At 43.2% G+C, this 15,871-nt stretch overlaps 1 protein-coding gene across 4 annotated transcripts in view; it reads left to right on the top strand.

The window, feature by feature from the left end:
• Cdk14 (cyclin-dependent kinase 14) overlaps positions 1-15,454 on the top strand; it is a 594,415-nt gene extending 578,961 nt beyond the window's left edge. For 2 of the 4 annotated variants that reach the window (NM_001395582.1, NM_001395584.1), the window contains one exon: positions 12,092-15,454. The gene's annotated coding sequence lies outside the window, so the exon portion shown is untranslated. The remainder of the gene's footprint in view (positions 1-12,091) is intronic. The other 2 variants (XM_039107757.2, XM_063286231.1) reach the window with 1 other exon arrangement.
• The last annotated feature ends 417 nt before the right edge of the window (positions 15,455-15,871 follow it).

Below are 15,871 nucleotides of genomic sequence, written 5' to 3' on the forward strand. Positions count from 1 at the left end.
GCATCCTCTTTCCAGTCGATAGACCTTATACGATATGCTGTCCATTTCATCATAATTTCCAAATGGAACTGGGATGATCCATCCCCCCTGCGATAACATGAAACAACCAAGCAAGTAGGTTCTTTTTCTTTAATTCCAAATGACACCCAGTATTGAACAGCCAGAGCTTTTGAAAGGGACTTAGCAGGAAGTCATGAGACGTGATAGGTGCTTAGGGTGCAGTTTTAATGCCAGCAGACTGGAAAACAAACAGCAGAGCCCAGACAAGACTCGGCTTTGTTCTTTAGCATCTGTGTGAAGAGGAAATAAGATCTTTCTGGGATGTGCTCCCCACTCACAGGTGTAAAAGAGAAAATGTCACATTCTTGCCCTGCTGCATTGTGTGGGGCGCTGACTCGGGGCAAGGCGAGGGAGGGGCACCGCATGGCTTCTGCCACAGAAGCTCCATTCACTGAATACGGGCTCTTTTGTTTCAGTCTACTGCAGTGGACAGTGTAAAAGCAGGAAGGGTCCCTTAATCCCGCCAGCCTGGAACGCACTGTCTCCTCTCACCGCGTTCTCCAGCTCTGTGCTGGTGGAAGGGAGACAATGACCCCAGGCCTGCGACCGCTGTTCTTGGCGCTGGCACTAACCACTGAGCTGTTGGCCTTACACCAGGAGGAAACCAACTGCGTTAACGTGAAAGTCTTAGTCATCTGACATCGCAGGCTCCACAGTTTTAATGAGCCGCAACTTCTCGTGGAAGACGCGCAGCCACAGTGAGCCTAGATGAGTGACAATGTGACAATGTTTTCTAATTTAGTACAGTTGCTCTTTCAAGGGTTTGGTGGCATTTCAGAACGCCAAATGCTGCAATTAGAAAGTCCGTCTGAGGTTGTGTGTTAATCAAAGACAGCTGATCGTGTCTGAATTATAACGGACAGCAGAGCAATAAAGACTGTGCTATTCTTACATTTCTTCCTTTTAACTTTATGTAAAGACAGGAATGAACAAGCTATTTACCAAGCACCTAATGCGTCTTTCCCAGGGTATGAAATTCTCCAAATTGTCCCCAAGGGCTATGTTTTAAAAATTATGGTCCTTCGGAGGAAGCTTAATTCTTATGTCTTCATTCATCCCTCACAATGACTATTCCTCATGGGTAAAATAAAACATTTCAGCATTTAATATTATAAAACCCTGTACTTAGCAACTGTAGTAGTCATTCATTGGAAGAAGCAGCTGAGCTCTCCAATTTCGTGATATCTTAAGGAGGACATTGACTGCCTCTGACCATTTGGGCAAGATCTCAATCATTCAGAAGTATGAGGTGCACATGTCTTTCCCTGAGCTGGGACATGAGATGCCCCTGCTCAAAGCACTGCTTAACTACACATAGCATAACGTCTCAACTCATTTAAGAGTTTCTACTCTGCCAAGCTGGTCAGCCTCTTGGATTCCTGGCCTCCATCTGCATCCACAAGCTGACATGCGAACACTTTCCTCCAACATCAGCCACTTGCTGTTTCCAGGTCACTGACTGGGCAAAATGAACCATTTCCCCTTGTCTACATGTTGTGTTTGGAGTTCCTTTTCCTCCTTTCCTTGTTATTTTCTTAATGGGTGTATGTGTGGCATCCCCATGTGTGTATGCATGTTCACATATATACACGTGTGTGTGTACATGTTCACATGTGTGGATGCACATGCAGTTGTTTTCATTCATTGCTCTCCGCTCCACTGTAACTAAGGCAGGGCCTCACACTGAACCCAGAGCTTGCCAGTTGCAGCTACTCACTGAGATCCAATCCAGGCCAGTATCTATACAGCAAGCACTTTTTCTACTACACCTTCCCTGCATCCCCTGGACTTGCCTTCTCACTCAAAATTCTTCTTCATTTTGTCAGAAGTTCTAGAATAACGCTTATACATCCCATTTTGACTTGGGAGTAGCTGCCCTGGTGAAACTCTAGAGCTCATAAAGTACCATACAGCTCTGTTGGGCGGTCCTCAAAGAGTAACCCAGTCCTGCCTGGCCCTGTTTGACTGTATCCTGTAACATAAAATACTCCCATTGCTAATGTCCAGGGAGGCTGCCTAACAACTATCTTGCAACATTTCTAGAAACGTGGGCGTCTACTCTCCCATATTAGTTCAAGCGTGTGTGTAGTTTCAAATCACAATTGGGGCCTTACCTTATTAGCAAGTCCTAGCATTTTCCTCCCCTTTACATACTGCAAGCATGTATGGGAAGCATGGTGGTCCCAGCATTTGGAATGTCGAGGGAGGAAGGATGCGTAAAAAAAGAGATGCTTAGTAAGTGTTTCCTGAGGCTCTCCCCTAGCCCCACCCTCAGCAGACTCGTTCTCCAGTTCATGACCTGTGCTAACTTGTGTTTCTTGTCAGTTAAGGGTGGTGGCCTAACTGACTGTGGAGCACAGGGCACAGGCACTCCAGTAAATGGGTCTATGGAAAGTCCATCTGTGGAGCTGTTATGAGGAGCAGGTTAATAGCACGACTTAACAGCCTGGAACAGAATGTGACTCATTAAAACCTCAGTAAAAAGAGACGGCTCCAAAGACAGAATCAAGGCTGGGTCTCTTCTAAGGAGAAGAATGAAGACTCACAGCTCCATCTGGAGTTGAGGAAAGCTACCTGGCCTGGGTCCAGTCTTCTTGTCCCAGAACTTGTTCCCCCTTTGGCTCTCTCACATTTGTGGCTCGTGTCTTTAGCTGAAGACACCAGCTTCTCATGTTTGTGTAGCAAAGCACCAGCCTTATGGTCTCTCTTCTAATAACCTTGGAAGCCACCATGTATTGTTAACCCTGTTGCTCTCGCCAGGGTTCCCAACTCATTCTCTGACACAGCTTTGAAACAGAAGCTCACCTCACAGGATCCCCCTCTAGCTAGGCAAACTGGGACTCTCCATCTGTCACGTTGCTGTAAAGGTGTCAGTGGTGTGAGCCTTTAAACCTGTGATAGGCTCCCTGCAGGCAGTATTCCACAAGTCATGGAGCAGGTGACTACAGGAATTAGGACTTAAAAAATTTAAATTAGGGAAGCCTCTTCTTCCATAGGACATGATCCTATTTTCAGATGTTTTTATTAGAATAAATGGTAGGACATTTTGGATGGGAGAAAATGCCACATGAGCACACAATGCTAGTGTTTGCTTCTCACAGTAGTGTGGGTCTGTTCTGAAATCGCGTACTTTACAGTTTATTGTGACTATCATACCATCGTATCATTTAATGGCATGATAACATGAAGATAATCAAACACCTAAACACAGAGACGTGTGACTTGGTGGGAAGCATGGGCACGCTGGAGGACTTCACAGTCCTTGGCTGAAACTTCTGCGTGTCAGCGTTCGGTGATCAGTCTTGGATAGAGGAAGTGTTCACTGCTACCACTGTCAAGTCGTTTCATGACGCAGTCATGGGTAGCTCAGCTGACTGTGCAATAGCCACATCCGAGAGTGGGGGACCAGCCTTCCTCTCTGCTGACACTTCCTGGTTAGGAAAAAAAGAATTGCTATGAAGTGTTTTTGTGACAGTGTCTGAGGGTGTTCTGGAGAACGGGCATAGACAGCATCATGGGCTGTTCATGTTTCCAACTGTTGAAGAAGATTCTACAGTAAAAGTTTAGGGGCCTATTCTCAATTTACCATTGTAAATTGACTTAACTTGACAACACAATGTTCACTCACAGCAAGTGCAAAAGAATAACCCAGTTTACAAGTAAAAGACTCCTGAAATAAAGATTCAGCGCCAACACTGGTAAGGAGAGAGTGGCAGAGGGTTCAGGCGAATGTACAATTAACAGTTCAGCCCAAGACCGAGCCCGTAGCCAAAGCAAAGCAGAAAGGAGTCAAGTCCAGTGAAAGGGTTGTGTATACGGCGCCATGCGCCTCTTTGGCTGAAATGCAACTGTATTTATGTACTCTGCACATGACTGTGTTACTTCGCACTTCACGAACATAGAATTAGAAATTTCCCGTGAGCCTGGTACACTGACATCACTCTCTACCAGGTGACTCTATGTCATCTGTGCGTGCTGCAGAAATTACTTTTAGCTTTGTGAATTTTATTAAATAAAGTAGTTCGTCAAGTGGATGCAAAATTGTAGGTGACCCTATATACTAAATTCAAATCCGTAAGCATCTAGCATTCTGGGCCATAGTGCTGCATGAGTACTTTAAAAAAATAATGGGTCTGCCCAAAATGGAGTCAAACCTTCTCTCAGATATTTTAATTAAAACGGAAGGTGAACCTTTGTGCTTGTCTGCTAAATATTATAAGCAGCCTTACGGGATTTGTGTATGCGACCATTGTAAGTTGTGGAAAATGCTCACACTGCTGAATTCCATTTAATTTATTTAAATATATCTTAATAAGCCTGTAATGTATAAGGGGGGGTTGAGGCATCAGAATCCCGTTTAATTAACTTACACTCACTTGGGAACCAGTCACTTGTAAAGGTATGCTGAGCAAATAAAAAAGCTTCAAATAATAAGAAACTCTGGGCAAGAATAAGCCAGCTTGGTGACGACTTTCCTAATAGCTTTGTTATTGAAATGGTTTCAGTGAGATATTTTAGACCTCATGGGTTTTTTTACATTTTACATACATGTAATTATAACTTAACGTATTGTTGTAATATTTAATTTTCTATAAATTTGCACATAAAATGCCTGATTTCTGTCTTGGTCCTGAGAGGACTGCATCAAGAGTCTCCCTGGGTCCTCCTGGCACTCCCTAAGGTGGGCAGCACTCTGAAAACTGTCAGTCTTTTGTCCATTTGTGTCTAAATTATGACCAGTGTTTGACATTTGCATAAACTCAACTTAGTAAACAGCCCCATCTTTTTCAGTCAAGACTGCTCCTGCATCATGTAATGCCCGGCCTTTCATGAGGACTTCAATAAGTGTCTGTTACTAATGACGAGTATTAAAATGTTATGTTAAACCCTTCTCCTCAGCTGAAAAACGCTTTGTTTCTGAGATGTCAGACTTACAGCTTTGCCCGGAGTTTTTTCTAATTAAAATCACCAGTCTGGCACAAAAGCTCAAAACGTGTAGAGTTGCTACAGTTAGTGAGTGGTGCGTCCATATGGATGTTACCAAACAGCTTTCAACTTAAAGGATTGGGGCTGTTTTGAATGACAGGCCTTCTGGTAAGCTTAAAACAGAGCTCGCCCCCCACCCCCCACCCCCCGTATTCGTTTTAATTACCAGTATCTTGCTGGTCTCAAAGATGTGTTCTCTTCTGGAGGGAGGAAGCATGATTATCATAAACCAGAAGTGAGTTACAGAACTAGGCTTAACTAAGTCTCTACATGTATCCGTTTTACACTCCCTTTCCTACCCTCTAATGAGTCGGTACAGGGCTAGGGAAACATGGAAAACACTGAGTTCAGATGTCCTAAAAGAAAACCTGTACTTCCAGTGAAGTCACAATATGCACTCAGTTAAAAGGACAGTAAATTAAACTGTCAGCAGGTTCTCTGAATCGGACACAGCATTGATTAAAAATGTTCAGATTGTGTGGTATGTACATGCACATAAATGAGAATGTATGTATTATGTATACACATGTTTACATATATATATACACACACTACTTGTATCTATCTCTATATATGTGTATACACACACATGTATACACACACACACACACACACACACACACATATATATATATGAAATATCTGTGCTTACCCTGAGGTATTTAGCAATTACTGTACTATTTGCACATTTAAGTCTGTGCAATAGCTATGCTTGAAGATGAATTAGATAAAGAAGTTATTTCGTTTTTCTTAGTGCTTTAAAAAAAAGTAACACAGGGCCTTAGAGATAAGTTGGTGGCTGGCCTTACACAATTTCTATGTGAAGTCTTGGAGACATGAAAGTCGGGAGAAATATTCTGAGCTTCATTTTCTACAAAACCAGAATAAGTTTTGCAAATGGTCATACATTTTAGTAAAGGCTCTAACTTCTGAGTATTTTCAAACCACTCCCTCAGTACTTTTAGAAGAACATTCTGATAGCCACGGTACTCTACTAATGGGGAATCAAGGTATGTCCAATTTTAAATACTGGTTTGAAAGACGTGCAGCTGAAGCAGTTTCTTGGAAAGTAGTCATTGAGTAGTTAGGAAGCCAGTGAACATAACAAAAGAAAATTCCAAGTTTTCGTAATTTCCTAGAGTATGTAGGAAAATTGATCATCCATCAGTGAGTGGGAAGGCATAAACCCTGTGAGTGCACTAAAGGAACTGCCCAAGGCAAGTGCCCTTTTGCTGTTTTGTTTCTGTTTTGTCCTTCACAGAAACCCATTGCCGAACCCTCTAGAGTTGGCACAAAGCTGCCCTAACTTTTCCAAATCACTTGGATTGTTTTATTTCCATTTTCCAAGCATGTAATTAATTACATATTTACCTTTAAGTGCTGCCATGTGTCTCTACTTGGAACTCTCCCTCCAAGAGGGAAATTAACATTAATTTTATTCTAACTCTGAAACAAATAAAATTATACGCGCACACACACACACACACACACACACACACACACACACACATATAAATTTAAGGTAGGTTTTCTCTGTGTAGCCCCAGTGCTCCTGGAACTCACTCTGTAGACCAGGCTGGTTTCAAACTCAGAAATCTGCCTGTCTCTGCCTCTCTAGTTCTAGGATTAAGGCGTGCATCACCACACCCAGTTTATGACATTCCATTTTTAAAAGAACCTAGTTGTTTTATAAATCCTATATTGGGTTTGCTACGTGAGGTGGACTCCTTTCTTCAAAAGTTAGTGTCTTCTCAGTTAAGTCAAGACCTCTCCAAGAGTCTCTGCAGTAGAAGTGAGCCAATCATCCCTCAACCACACCTACAACCTGATAATATCCTCTCTATGACTTAGGTGATGGAAGAAAGACATACAGTTGTTTTAATTTTGAACCAAAACAATCACTTTTCTCCAGAGAGGCTTAGAGGGGAGTGTTTTTAAATCTCCTGTAGAGAAAAGAATACTTTAAAGGAGGGGGAGTGAGCAGACAGGGTGACTGATTGGGGGAAACCCACCATAAAAATAAACAGAAAACCTTGGTGAGGGTAAACAGGCCAGCATGCAACACAGGCCATCTGATCACATGCAAGGCGCTGATCTGGGTCCTCGGTGCCGCCCTCCCTCCGGCATGTAAGCGGCATGCATGTGTGTGGTGGTGTGTGAATGTACACACAAAGATTTATCAGAGAGCACAGAGGGAATTAGAAAGAGCCCGGCCTGTTTTTAATTTGAGTCTGTTTGCTTGCATTTAGCACTTAAGGGCTTCTGCGTTCAGCTTGCTCAAAAGAGTGAGGAAGCACTCATGGCTTGTGCCTCAAATCAGAAATGCATGAAGTGCAGCTGCCGAGATAATACATTCTCCCCAAAGGCTTTGGCTGAGCAAATTAGGTGTCAATGGGGTGCCCGCGCAGGCAGTACTCTCTCTAATTAGTCTCTTGAGCCTAGTTGGTGGCGGGTACGAGATGATCTAATCAATTGGTCTGTGTCTGATGGTTGGTGCAAAAATCCTACCAGGCAGACTCTCTCCCACAGGTCACCCACCTGCGCAGCGGGACTCCTCATTTTCATTTCTCATCTCCTCCATCACATGATGCTGACAGTTGGTTTTACGAAAATTGAATCCAAAAAAAAAAAAAAAATCTAGTTCATAGGGCACATGGGTCAGAACAAAGTTGCATTATGGGTACCAGCGATCCAATTAATTAATATTTATAGCTGAGGAGCTCTATGTAGATACTTCTGAATAAGGACTTTATCAATCGAATTCAATTTCTTCTTTAAATCCCTCATTTTAGGGGGAAAAAAAAGAGCATTGCGAAAACTGAAAACTAGTTACAAAATGGTGCCCACCTGTCTTAGGATTTACAAACCGACAGCGAGGAGCTGGGCCAGCCCGCGTTCAGCTTATACTTTGTATTCATTTGTGTTGTGTCTGTGGTGTATTACGGTAAACAATCAGGTGTGAGAGGAAGAGTCCCATTGCATTGGATTTAACTTGCCTGACATCGCATATCTTCATCCCTTCAATCTAAATCCCCACCCATGAAGTTCTTGATTGCACTTCGATTTCTAAAACTGCGTTTCTGTGCTTTCTGTAAGACCTGGAGTTAACGATGCCCAAGGTGAGAGGACAGGCACCCCGTGCTCTGTAAAAGCGTCTGGCAGGGTAGATGGTGTAAAGATGAGCTGTTCAGAGTCCTCTCACAGAGCTAGGAGGCATACTGGCATTGGCTCCTCCCCTGTTTTCTTCTCCTTTGATTCTCTCACAAAATGTCAGAACCCAAAGCCAAGTAATGGACTCTCCATAAGCACTGCATTCGCCATTTACTGACTGATTATCGCTAGTGTGTATTGGCCCTTCCCATCAAAGTCGGCCACGTCCTAGTCTTATCTTTCTAGACCTTAGTTAGGCACATGTGATTCTCATATAGATTACAGTCAGCATCAGGACAGGGCAAAGACAAATAAATAGTATCGGGATATAGAAAACATCTTAAATTAACTCAAGAGGATAGTACAATGTATGGTGTCAACATAATTTATTGTTACATGATGTCAAGTATATTGGAAATTAAATAATTCCTTTATGAAGATAAAATTATGTCATAAAAATATGTTTTCCCATACCAAAGAAGAGGTCCCACCCACCATTCTTGACTGATGGTGGGTTTGTCAATAGCCTTCTCTTTACCAAGCCAAGTAATGGGTGCCATGACTGAAGTAGCTGATTGGTACAGACCTGTTTAGCTTTGATGACTGTGTCATTCCCTCCCACTCCCATGGTTTCAGGTCTTCCCTTTTCATTTCCTGTCTTCATCGACTACTTCCTGTGTGCCTGAGCTATGCCAGTGCCATGCTCTGGGTACCTGTCGGTTTAATCAGTAATATAATTATGCCACATGCAATCATTAACTTGCTTCCCCAAATGAAATATAGCAAGAAGGACTAAGTGCTTCAGGAAGGCAGCTTGGGCACCAGGCCCAACCACTCTGTTGATTAAAGTGATGTGAAGAAGAACCAAGCACAGACTGATTGATTTCGAGAGTCATAAGGGTTCCATGTGTAGGCAAGCAACAGCAGGAGGGTAGCCTCCCTAGAAGAGTTGGAATCTCATTCTTCTTAAGCTTCATGGGATAATAGAGGTAGTTGGTAGTGAGAAAGGGACTGGACAAGGATGCTTGAAATAGAATGTATCCTTGACATACTGTGGGAACAAGTCTCTGCTTCATCTCAGGAACTTCAGAAAGGATTTTCAAGCATAGCTCAGAATGTGTTCTCCTCCATGCAGATGGCAGAAAGACCACTTTCTTTATTTCTCTGGAAGAAAGAGGTAGGGTGAGGCTTTGGGGTTATTCCAGGTCTGTGCTACCATAGTGACTTCTTTTAGAAGAGACTTAATAATAGTGTCTCTGGGCAGTGGTAAAGGGTAGATTCCTGTGGATAGAGAATGCTACACTGAGCAGCAAACATTTGAAATAACAGTGGATGAATTAGGATTTGGAGGTAGCAACAGGTTTGTGTAGTATATCTATCTATACCAAGACCTCGCCAGAGACGTGATAGAAGGCAGCATTGGCTTACGCCCCATCCAGTCAGATGGCAGAGAGCCCTCAAGAATGGAAGGTGAGCACTACCCCATGCCATACTCAAAGCACAGAAAGTGAATGAAAAGCTGAGCTACTGGAAATCATAGAAGAAAATACAGGATGGAATCTTTATAACTGTTGGATTAATGGGGTCCCTTGTATGCTCCGCTACATGGCTCAGGCAGCTCTGGGAGGCAGGATGAGGGGAAGTTTGACCACTCTTACCCCACACCACTGGATGCTGCCCCTACTTGGGGTGTTGCCCTTCCATAACTGATGGTCACAAATCTATGGAGGGCTGCAGGCCAGTGTCCAACCTGGTTTCCTGGGAGTCAGGCGAAGCACCTGCCGTCCCTTTCAGGGTCTCCAGGGTTTAAACCTCCTCAACCGGGTACCTGGGTGTCTTTCATTGTCCCACATATAACCTTGGATTTCACCATGCATTTTCAAATGTGATACCAAAAGTAAAAGCAAGGAAATAAAAGTATGTGAATTGAACTCGATGAAAACCCAAAGGAGGCAGTCACTGGCAATCCATCCTAGATGCTACTGTTGAGTTGCATAGTGAGAAATTAATGTCCAAAATACATAAAGATCTACACCTGAGCAGCCACGACAGAATGGCCTACAACATGGCGAAGAAAGAACTTTAATGTTGAGCTCCCTGAAAGAAGATTTCCATGTGGCAGCCAAGCTCAGAAAAGGGTGTGCAATGCCACTAGCTATTAAGGAAAGGTAAATCAATAAAAGTAAGTCAGTTCACCACAGGAGAATAACTATAGCTAGAGAAACAAAGAAAGAAAGTGTTGGCAAGGGTATGGTGAAACTGGAGCACTTCTTCATTGCAAGCGAGGAAGAACTTTAAAAGTAGAATTCCCTTTTGTCCTCAGAATTACATCTGTGGGTGTACAACCAAAAGAATTCAAATCAGGAATTGGAGCAACCCTCACCGCCTCTGTGTTGACGGTGACTTTATTTACAGCAGCTGTGGGGCAGTACTCAAGTTAACTGGCAGATAGATAGGGACCATAACATGTAGGTATAGTGAGACATTACCTGGGCATTTTATACAGTAAATGAAGTACTGATGTATATTGCAGTATGGTGAACCTCAAAACTGTCATGCTAGCCGAGAGCTTCCCAGTGCAACAGGTTACACACCATACAGTTTCCTGTATATGATTTCCTCTTAGATGAACTATTCAAGATAGGTGACTACATAGAGACAGAAAGATTGTTGGTGTTAGCCATAGCGTAGGGCAAGGGACCATGAGAATGACTGCTGTGAGTGGCACCGAGACTCCTTTGAAAGTGATGATACATTTTGAAATTACATAGGGAGGATGGCTGTACAGAATTGTGAATGAACTAAGAACCCCCAAATTATACACTCTGAAATGATTGGCTGTTTTTTTACACGATTTTCACCTCCATAAAGTGAAGATGAGGTTAAAATTCTGAAAATTCATCAGAGTAAATAGAGACGAGAGGGTAAGGATGTCGTTGTTCTAATGTGTCTGAAGAGTAAGAGTCAGATGTTTGCTGTCTTGGTTCAGGCATTGAATGCCCTTGGGCTGCAGCCCATGTGCAGTCTTTGAAAGGGTCAAATCTGTGTCCAGCTGGATGACAAGATGTTGTAGGTGATGGCAGGCAGGCCTAGGTGGGCAGTGATGAGGCCCACAGTCCTATTCCTGATGAATGGGTTCTGGTATGGAGTGAAAAGGATGGTCTACTCCTTGAACTGTGTGGGACCTGAGCTTGGGAGTTCCACACTGTTCCAAACCAGGCATTCTCTTTCCTACCCAGAGGTTCAACAAAGATGAACTAAGAGCTTAAAAACAGTATGAAGATTCCTTCATTCTCACTGAACCTCTTGCCTGCAATGGGTTCTCCTTATCAAGCTGATGTCTTTGGAACCATGAAGGCTTGTGGAGAATGTTGGGAAGGGAATGCCCGTCCAGCTCACACCGGCCAGATTTCATGCTGATAAATCTAATATAACTGACAATAGGCAACCAGGGAATTGTATGGCTGGGGTCTTTAAAGCAGAGGTGGGATCCATTTTTCTCATTCATGTGCATAAGAACAAACATGATGATCTGTCCTTCTTATGGTTTGTACGGTGTTCCAGACACTTAATTAGGGCCAGCATTGCCTCTAATAGTTTAGGAGAGGAATTTAGCTGGATGTGAGAAATTCAACCCATTTACATTCGTGAAATTACTGTGTTTCCAGGGAAGAAAATAGTCAGGACATTTGTTTATCATATTTAAGAAATGTCTCCATAAAGGAGATTGTTCCACCTCAAGTGTGTGTGCTTGGTGTCCTTCGGAGAACAGCGGTGGGCTCAGTGTGGCCTGACCGATTTTAGTGTCTCAAGTAGTCTTTAAGAAAATGAACGATGGAAGGTTTTGTTTTTTCTTTTTCCTTAATGTAACAGAATTCTCTTTTCCTCCTTCCAGGATTAAGTCGTCATCATTCTGGGAAGAAAAAGAGGAAGAAGAAAAATAAATAAATAAATAAATACATAAATAAATAAATAAATACCACTAATAAAGTGGTCACCCGTGCAAGGGATCCCTGGATCGGTTCTCTTCTGCTCCCTGCAGTGGATTTCACTGACAGGAAAACTGAAGCTGGAAGACCCCGTTTCCTCTGCAGTTCATTTAAAACCTTGCACGCATTTGGATACCTTGTGATTTCCAAGAACGTACGTGAAGATTAAGCTTCGCTTACTGATACGTGGCATGTATCCCTTTCGGTCTTTTGTGTCTGATTCCGTTTGATTTCCCCCTGCCACACAGTGTCTCTTGTGAAGGGTTTTCCTGCTTTCAGCAGCCTCGTCTTAAATACATGAAGACAGCACATTTGCTGTCCACATTTCCTCCATCGTGTCTGCACTTGAAAGCCACACGGTGGCAGGAAACAGTGCGTGTGTTTTCCCCGAGAGCGGAGTGCATTCTGCAACCACCAGGAAGGACATTCTTTCTGCTAAAACAAACCCCATGTTTTCTGACGGACTAGACAGCATGTTCCCAGGCAGCAGGGCCCTACCTGTCGCTTGCCTTGGAGGACGTTTGGAAACGTGAGGTTTTTTTTTTTCTTTTCTTTTATCCTTGGAAATGAGCACATAGGAGACCAAAATCCACTTAACATTTCAATAGCATGACTGTTTCTGAGCAGGTCTTAGGTAGAGAGACAAGTACCGAAAACAAAGACAGGGTGAATGAAGGTTGATAATTATTATTTTTTTAAGCCTGTAGAAAGCAAGGCAACTTTTTACATGTGTTCTGGGTCTTGTCAACATCTTCCTTTTTTCCATCAACTCTGTATTATTAAACTGTTATACTCTGTATTTTTTTAACTGGAGAAAATAGTAAGGAATAGCATTCTTAAAACTTGGGTGCAAAGAAAAAAAAGAGTCTGTCAGGATAGGTCCCGAAAGCAGTCTTGGCTGATTAAAGCTTAAAAATCAAATTTAAAAATTATCCAGAGTTAAAAATTTGCTTGCTTATGGCGAAGGACCTTTGATTGTTCAGAAACATTCCAAGCTATCCAGAAGGCATCACCGGATATGGACTTTAAACGAGTCTTCAGTAGCAACTGTTCAAAGGCAGATCTTATAAGCAATGCAGGAGTTTTGCTTAAAGAATAAAAATGGCAAAGCAAGGCCCTTGTTTTAAGGACCTCTGGGACCTTGCACGTTTAGGGCAAGTCTGTGCCACTGGGAGAGAGGGATGCCCTAGCATACATTGACCATTGGTCTGAGGCAGCTGCCCAGTGCCCGCTACTACCACAGGCAGCCTCACTGCTGAATCCCAGGAAAGCGGGCCCAAGGAGCAGGTAGGCAGCTTCATGTGAAGTATGCCCTTTGCTCCTCCTGACACAAATCCCCATGGAAATGCAATGCATCTGTGTACAGTGGTCTGTGTTTTATTCTTCCCAAGAAAGAGGAGAAGCTACAAGCTGGAAACGTTGCACACAATTTTAGGATCAGGACTAAAAATCACAATGCAGTTTCACAAGGGTTTTCTGATTCTCCAATGGGGAAGAAGCTTCCTTGTAGTCAAATCCAGTGCATCCTGGGAAGTAGATCGAGGTTCCAGGAAGTAGATTAAACTTTCAAAGGCATCGGGTCTGAGTAAGAGGTGTAACTGATCCCCCAGCCTATCAGAGGGGTCACTCAGTGTGATGTCACAAACGCTAAACAAGGAACTCCTTTCAGAATGGTTTGAAAGAAAGCAAAGGACACCCAAGGTGACAGTGTTTACTCTTCACTACCTGGGAATCCTTTCTCGTTCCTCTTTTGTACATTCCTTCCACGGGAAGTCTTTGCAGGGATTTTGATTTAAAGTATAGTTAAATTGGGAGTTCTTTAAGTGGGGAGAAAACTTTATGTGTAATTAAGAACAGCCTCCCCTGTGATTTGAATCGTCCATTCATCTGGGGGCAGGGAAGAGGTTGTGTTTGGATTTCACTAAGTGTAAGTCAGGAGCTCCATACTAATGTCGAAAGGTTTCAATAAGAACATAAAGGCAGCTAGAGGTCCAGGCCCTTGTCTAGACAGCTTCTCCTGGGAAGTAAGACATAACACTGCTCGGTGTGGGGTCTGCCTTTCGACAGGCACGCCTCTCAGGTTTAAAGGGTTTCAGTTTCCTGTCCTTGTCATCAAGGAAGGAAATCCAAAGTGTCTGACCCTCCCCCTCCACCCAACATGGTCACAGCCCCCTTCCCTGGCTTTACTCTCCTTGCCTCTCTAAGGGCGTCATGAAAATCAGTGCAGACTTTGTTCGTTACCACGTCCTTGTACCGTTGAGAGAGCACTGGAATGTTTGGTGAGATTATTTTTCTATGAAGCTTGAGTTTGGACAGCTGCTAAGAATAGCACCAATACCTTGGCACAGCAATTGTATCAAAGCAACCTCACTGCACACAGTATTTGGAAAGGAAGCATGGGACTTAGTTTCCATCTTCTTAAGGGGAACCGTTTAATTAATTAAGAAATACAACACTACATAGGACAGGAAAATGTGTTTGCTGTAAAATTAGAAGTATGAGGCAGGGGCAGCTATCTGCCCACCATGCAAGGATGAACACCTGTTTCTAGCTCTCGAGTGACTAAAGGTTTCCAAGGGAGTCAGTGGGACTGTGGGAAACCAGGGCCTCTTGGTACCCTCTCCTCAGTGTGTGTGACACCCACCGTAATCAGTACTCTATGTATGCATCCGTAGCAGACACTCATCTGTGAATATCGCTGGGTTTGTAATCTTTTGTTCTGTAAGAAGATGTTTAGGCTGTACATACTGGGGTAGACCATTGCCTGCCCCTCTACATAGAAATATGCTGCATAATTGTGCATAACTTCCTTCTCCGTTGCTGGCTTATAGACAGAGGAAACTGAAGGCTACCATACGGTTTCCTCGTATACCAGACTGAAAACTCTTAAATCTCAAATGAAGTAAGCAAGTTCCTAGTCTCACTGCCCCCTTTCACAGCAGCATAAATTAGAGGCACATTTAAAAGGGAAAAAAAAATCTTTGTTTTGTAAGTGGGCTTTCGGTTTTTTCTTGTTTCTTTTTCTTCCTCCCCTCCTCCCCCACGGGTTTATACAATGCGCTGAGATGTGTACCTTTTAATGGGGTTAGAACCGCAGAGACTCATCGTGCTTCAGCACAGCACATAGCCAGGAGAATGGAATACTACATGTTGCATACGTGTTGCCAATTGTAATTTGTCTGTACTACGAAGGATGTAATGGTTTGTCAGCTGCCATTGTTGTTTTCTGTAACATGATATGGAATAAAGTATAGCCGAATCTGCATATATCATCTTGGTACATAGTCATGTGCGTCCAATAAAACCGTGTGCTGCGTTCAAAAAAAAATAAATAAATAAAAGGTAGCTTAAGACTCAGCAAAGCCCTTCTGAAAGAGTGAATGAAGCAAGAGACCAGATGCACAATAAGTGGGGCCAAGTGGTGCTTCTGGAGGGTTCCAGAAATCTTAGAAGTCACTCCCTTTCTTTCTTTGGCGTGTCAAACCTGGTAGAAGCAAAGGGGTCCTATGAGCCAAAGCTGTGAGCTACAGGGCATCCTGCTGCCCCATGCTCAGGTTCCCCACATGTTCCCTGGAAGAGGTGAATAGGTGACCCTCCCCTGATATTCTGTAAGACGTTGTGTAAGACTCTGCAGACATCCTAGGAGAGGCAACTGAACTAGTGTATATCTGTGAATACCACCTATA

This window comes from Rattus norvegicus, chromosome 4, assembly GCF_036323735.1.
Source record: "Rattus norvegicus strain BN/NHsdMcwi chromosome 4, GRCr8, whole genome shotgun sequence".
NCBI lineage: Eukaryota > Metazoa > Chordata > Mammalia > Rodentia > Muridae > Rattus > Rattus norvegicus.